Consider the following 6,042-nt stretch of genomic DNA (forward strand, 5'->3'; position numbering starts at 1 on the left):
CATAACAAAAATAGTGGTTGTAAAAGTTTTGACTTAATATATTTTCATGGCACACTTTTCACTTTTCTGATTTTCCCCTGTATTAAGCTGTATCACACAAAATGCACGAAAATCTGCTATTACAACAGAGAAACATACAATTTCTTTGATTTAAAAAAAAATTATTTTAATTAAAGACAAACATTTGATGAGAAAGATCAGATAATGCAGCTGTGAGAAAACTCGGACCTTCTAATAAATATGACATGTAGAGAATCTCTTATGCATGAAATAAGGATCCCGGTGGCGGCAGCAGGAGGAAAATTAGGTCTAAATTAAAACTACAAGTCATTTCAGTCCTTCAGACAAAATTGTCACAGATGCACTTCAAAACAAGGCTCTAGTAATCAGTGCAACAGGCTGTTTAAAATCTAATGTCATTAAAATGCTAATTTATGATGAGAAGCTCTTATTTTATTTCACTGCCTCACTGTCATCTAAGATTTAGGTTGTATCCTTGGTGAGAACATCTTGTCTGGGAACTTAATGAGTCGCCTATCTGGTCCTTAGGTGCCACAGTAGATGTTCAATAATAGCTCGTACTTAAGTTTTTGCTTCCAATTTTATTTTGTGACAGATGCAAATGTCAGATACAAATGTAGATTCACTGGGTGAAGTGTTATAGCTACAGGAATAACATTTAAAAACCCCCAAAAGGAATATGACCAGAATAAATACATTTCATTCAGTTTATTTGATCTTTTTAGTGTGAATTCAGAAGATAATTATTAACTAAATTCAGCCCAGTTGTTTCATTTTAATCCAAGCTTCATTCAGTTTCATTTCAATACAGAGACAATTCATAACTAACATCACAAATGCAATGACATGATGAACAGGCTCAAATACCTGGCACTTCTGATTAGAATCAAATTTTGGACTAAATTTCATTTCAGTCAAGGTGACTCCTTCTAATCCAATCACATCCAATAGAGAGACATATGGACACCCTTCTGTCAAATTTTAATCGGAGTTTGATGGATTAATTGATATTAGTTGATATTATTAACCCCCCCCCCCCCATTCCTCTCCCGAAACATATGTCACAGAGGTCAGCCCCTCTTGCCTAGCTAAAGGTTATCTTATGTCCTGCTAAAGAGTATGATCCAGCACTTATCTGTAGTCCAACACCAAATAACGCACCGTAAGCTATTGTCTGAAGGATTGTCAGACGTATCCTGCAGGTTTCTTATGCTTGAGGACAGATACACACGCACGCACACGCAGCAAGACTCTCTGGTTTCTCTGTCTCTTATGGAACAAGAGTTAAAGGCATATAATTCCAACGCCGTGTATCAAGAAGACAATCTGTTTAAAACCAGAGGTAGTTACAACATTCTCAATCTAATTCAACATGGTTTAGAATATAGCATATTTATTTATTCACTATTCACTTACAATTATTCTGGCTATCTGTGGGCTTTGAGTTCGGGAGGAGTTAATGGTGAGCAGATGGTCACTGAGGGAGGTTAGGAGGTCACAAAGTTGCCATCATATGATATATGTGACATATGTTTCGGGGGTGTTTAATATCAATTAATATCAATTAATCCATCAAACTCCGATTAAAATTTGTCAGAAAGGTGTCCATATGTCTCTCTTCCAATTACATAGAGGCCAATTAAATCATCATTTTAATGCAGCACAATAACAACCTGCTTATACTTCTCGTAAAAACGGTTTGCTCTTGTTTACCTCGGATATTTATTGCTTTTTTTAAATGGTTGTTATAGTTTATGAGTTTGAAGAAAGAGCGTAGGGAACACACAATTCAAAATTCAGCTGGACATCTTTCACTTCAAAGACTGAGTAAATGAGATCAGGTCAAAACTAAACAAAACTAAAGCTAAACTGGACAGAAACTCAACCTTTAACATTGTGGGAGAAGAGGGGATGCCATTTCACATCTGTTCCCATTATCCAACTTGAACATATTAATTATTATTATTTTTAATATTAAACTCAATAGGTGTGGTTAGCTTTTAGTTTTGATACAGCTTCAGAAATACGTGGGGAAGGTTGGTTGTAATTAAAACTTGTATTTGTTGTTTATGATAAATCTTTCTGTGGTTACTTTTGTTTTCAGATTGCTTTGTGTTTGCACTTTTCAGAGCTAACAAATTACACAAAAATATAGTTTTGTATGACTGTAACCCACCGCACACGACGAGAACAATGTCTGCGCCTTTTTAAGTCACAAAACCCGGCAGGTTTTCTTCAGCACCATGGACAGTAGCTGGCTGAGCCTGCAGGCCTCTGGCGCCACCTGCTGGAAACAATTATCTTTGATGGACTGATTTAAGATTAAGGTTAGATATGTATTGTAAAACAGGAAATGTACACAGATTAAACTTTGAAAAAGCAGAATATTGTAACAACACATGAGAAATAATGAAAGGGTGAACTCCTGCAACTGAACATTTTACTTTTATGAGAAGGAGAATAACAGGCTCTTTAAGCATAGATCAAAACAAAATGGAGAATTATTCCCTGACACAAACACACCAGATAAATAACTTTAACTTAAAAATAAATTCACAGCGATTTGCTGATCTGGTTATTGAAAACTGATTATTAGTGAGAGGTTTAAACAAGGACAAGCTTCAATTCATGGACTTTTTCCAGGCTTTAGAACTCAACTAAACAGTTACAGTAAAGTTTTACTGAGGAAAAACAGCAGATAGGAAACTACCTGACCAGCAAGTAGAAATTAAAATCTGCTATGTATATAAATACCTAAAAACAGATAGAAAACAAAAATAAAAAAATAAATCTTCATTCCCTTTTGTCAAACTCTCCTTTGACTATGAAATTGATTGATTGAAACAGCTGCAGAAGTAAATTATGTTGAATCCAATAGAGAACAAAGCGCTGGAGGACACTCCAGCTGCTGCAGTAGAAATAAAAGTCAGATTGAAGGTTTCAGACAGAAGGAAAGGCGGACAGACGATAAAACAGGAAGACAACAACAGCTGCCAGGTAAATTCACAACATTTCATTATACTAAGTGCTTCATTAAGTGCTCTGGTCTGATTTGTTGGTTTGTTTACTTGTTGGATATGCAGGAATGCGCAATATGTGTTTTTATTGATTAATATGTGCATTTAGATTTTTATTGTGGTACTAGTGTTCAACATTGCTATTTGCAGCGTATTTAATTTATCATTTTTAGCACATGATGTCCAAGTCAAAACTCCTCTGCGGGGACAATAAAGCATAGAGCTATCATTTATCCGTCAATAATGCATTATGCAGAAGTAACTTGTGATTGAATTAAAAAGAAAAAATATGTCTATCTAAAAACAGAATTAGTGTCAGATGCTAAAAAGAGAGGGGAGGGGAAAACACTGAAAATCTACAATGAAGGTAAATTATATTCTAAAAACAGATTGTATTTAATGGACAAGCAAAGTTAACCAACAAGATTTTAAAAGGATTTTTGTTGCTACTCTATAAAGTTAGTCTTTAGAGATTAACATGCTTTAATTATGGATAGATGGTCCAAATATCTTTGGGGCATTTTGGTCTCCTCTGCCACCTTCAGCTACATGGTTTCTGCTCTCTGAGCCTTGTCACAAACTGCTGTCAGGACTTCAAATGACTTTTTGGTCAATTGCTTTCTTTGTACTATTCTCTTGTAAAGGTTGGATTTGAGGAGAGCAGAACTAATAGTTACCCTGTTCACATCTGAGCTGTGGATCTCTGTAGCTCACATCCATAATTCAATCCATTACTGGGCTAGGAAGTATATTCTCTTCCAGAGATACCATGGTTCTTCTTGCTGTTCCTGTGATTAGTGATTTCCACTCCCATCAACGCAGATGGATTTCTATGTCTTTCAAAATATCCCAGTGGGCTTCATGTCCACCCTGATGCTGTTTGCTCACTAATGTTCTCAAACAAATCTACATGGCCCTCACTGAACAGCTAGATTTATGTCTCCTTTAATTACTCACAGATGGACAGTCCGAAGGTAACTTGGCTGCACTGGATTTTATTTAGATGCACCAGAGTAAATGGGGAGTAGAATAAAAATGCAGCAAACGTGAAAAACAAAACACGTTAAAAAAATAAAAAATAAAATAAAAAAAACATATTTTCCTTCCAGAATATTCCAAAGTATCAGTAATAAACATGGCTTGATGTAAACCATCTCCTCCACCTGTGTGTTGGTGGAGCTCTTGGAGGCGGACTGCCTGCACCCATCATCCATCCATCACTGCTCCCATCCAATCAGCTGCGGCCTGATGGGACCTGCTGGTGCAGTCAAACTGTTTTTCTTCTCTCATCCTTGGATACCTTGAGAAGGGAGCACAGATCTGCCTGTTCGCCGTGGCCGTGCCGCTTCTGGTACCCCAACCTGGGCCTGATGGAGAACACCCGCTGCTTCGCGAACCGCTTCTCCGACTACAGAGGCGCGCTGCTGCCGGGCCAGAGCGCCGAGGCCGTCCTCCCGGCGGTCGTTGCCAAAATTGACAAAATCCTAAAAAAGATCCCGGTCGACATCAGCGATTGCGATGGAGGGCTGTACGACGGGCCGGCCGGAGTCGCTTACATGCTGTACCACGTCAGCGAGTGTCCGCTGTTCTCCGAGCAGCGGGACGTCTACCTGAAGACGGCCAAGCAGATCATCGACGTGTCGGTGAGGTACGCGGACGCGGAGCCTGACCAAAACATGCGAGCCGCCTTTCTGCTCGGCGGGGCGGGCATCTACGCCGTTGCCGCGATGATATACAAGTCCCTGGGCTTGGCGGATTTCGTAAAGCCGCTGACCAAGTTTCGGAACCTGTGGGAGGTGTGTGCGCCCCTCAATTTCCTGGAGTGCGGCTCGGACGAGCTGTTCGTGGGGAGGGCGGGCTACCTGTGCGCCGCTCTGGTTCTGAAGCAGAAGCTGGGCATTGAGGTGAGGCAGACACCGCGATTTTCACCAAGCAGTTCTGATAATAAACTTCATTATTACACCCTGACTGACCACTAATATCACAAAGAGACCTGGAAACATAACCTCAGCTTTTGCTGATGATATTTTCAAATAAGAAATCATTTCCTTCAGTAGTAGAACAATAGAAAACTGTCTAATGAATTGAAAGTGTGGTGTTTTGTAAATATAGCAATATGCATGTTAATATGAATCTTTAGTTAGTGATGTTATTCATTTTCTGAAGTGATCCCGTGGATAAAAACCAAATTCCCTGAAATTTGTTGCCCCAACGCTTCATTTGGAAAAGGAACATTTTATATTATTAATATTTGCACCACATTAGTGATACAACACTTCATAAGCTTATATTAAAATCGACTATGTCATTTCTCTTGCTTCTGGATGTCAAAGGTCAGCTTTAAATTTGACGTCAACCACACATCTTTGAGTGATGACATGATTTATGTCTTTTATGTCACGTGATTCAGTTTGTCACGCTTTCAAACTAAGGCAATTGTAAAATGACTTTAATTTATCCTCTTCCAAATTACCTGATGAGGCGATACAGACAAATTCAACCCAATAGTCATAATCTGAGATTGCAGAAAACGGAGCGTCAGTGCAGTAAAACACAATTTTCCACACACCACAAAAATGTTAACATATAAAAACAGTAGAGACCCAAGTGGAAGTACTAAATTGTGCAAAAAGTGAATTTTGCATAATAGGCCAATTCCCTTTAAATGTTATATTTCCCTTTGGGATCAGTAACATATGTTTTTAATTGAATGAAAATTAAATGTGAAACGTAAAGACGAAAGAAGAAACTGATAAATCTTTTACAACATTGTTTGTTTACTTGGCCTGAGTTATTATGGTACTGCGCAGGTGGAAAATGTGACACAAAGTCTCTTGTGGTTGAAGAGTGACCTAGATGGTCTCAAGTGACATACATGGCATTTGTTGCTGGCATAACATACCTGATGTTATTGGTGACCTCACAAGACGGTGGTCTTATATGTGAACTCTGTTTTATTCAGTTAATGTAATATCTGTAAATGATGCTGCTGTCATGGTGAGTT

General features: G+C 38.4%; 1 pseudogene; it reads left to right on the forward strand.

Annotated features, from left to right (window-relative positions):
* The first annotated feature begins 209 nt into the window (after positions 1-209).
* LOC106939317 (lanC-like protein 3 pseudogene) lies at positions 210-6,022 on the forward strand (annotated as a pseudogene).
* Positions 6,023-6,042: the final 20 nt, after the last annotated feature.

This window comes from Poecilia latipinna, unplaced genomic scaffold (assembly GCF_001443285.1).
Source record: "Poecilia latipinna isolate Pla-1442-1.1 unplaced genomic scaffold, P_latipinna-1.0 Scaffold2828, whole genome shotgun sequence".
In the NCBI taxonomy this organism is placed as follows: Eukaryota; Metazoa; Chordata; class Actinopteri; order Cyprinodontiformes; family Poeciliidae; genus Poecilia; species Poecilia latipinna.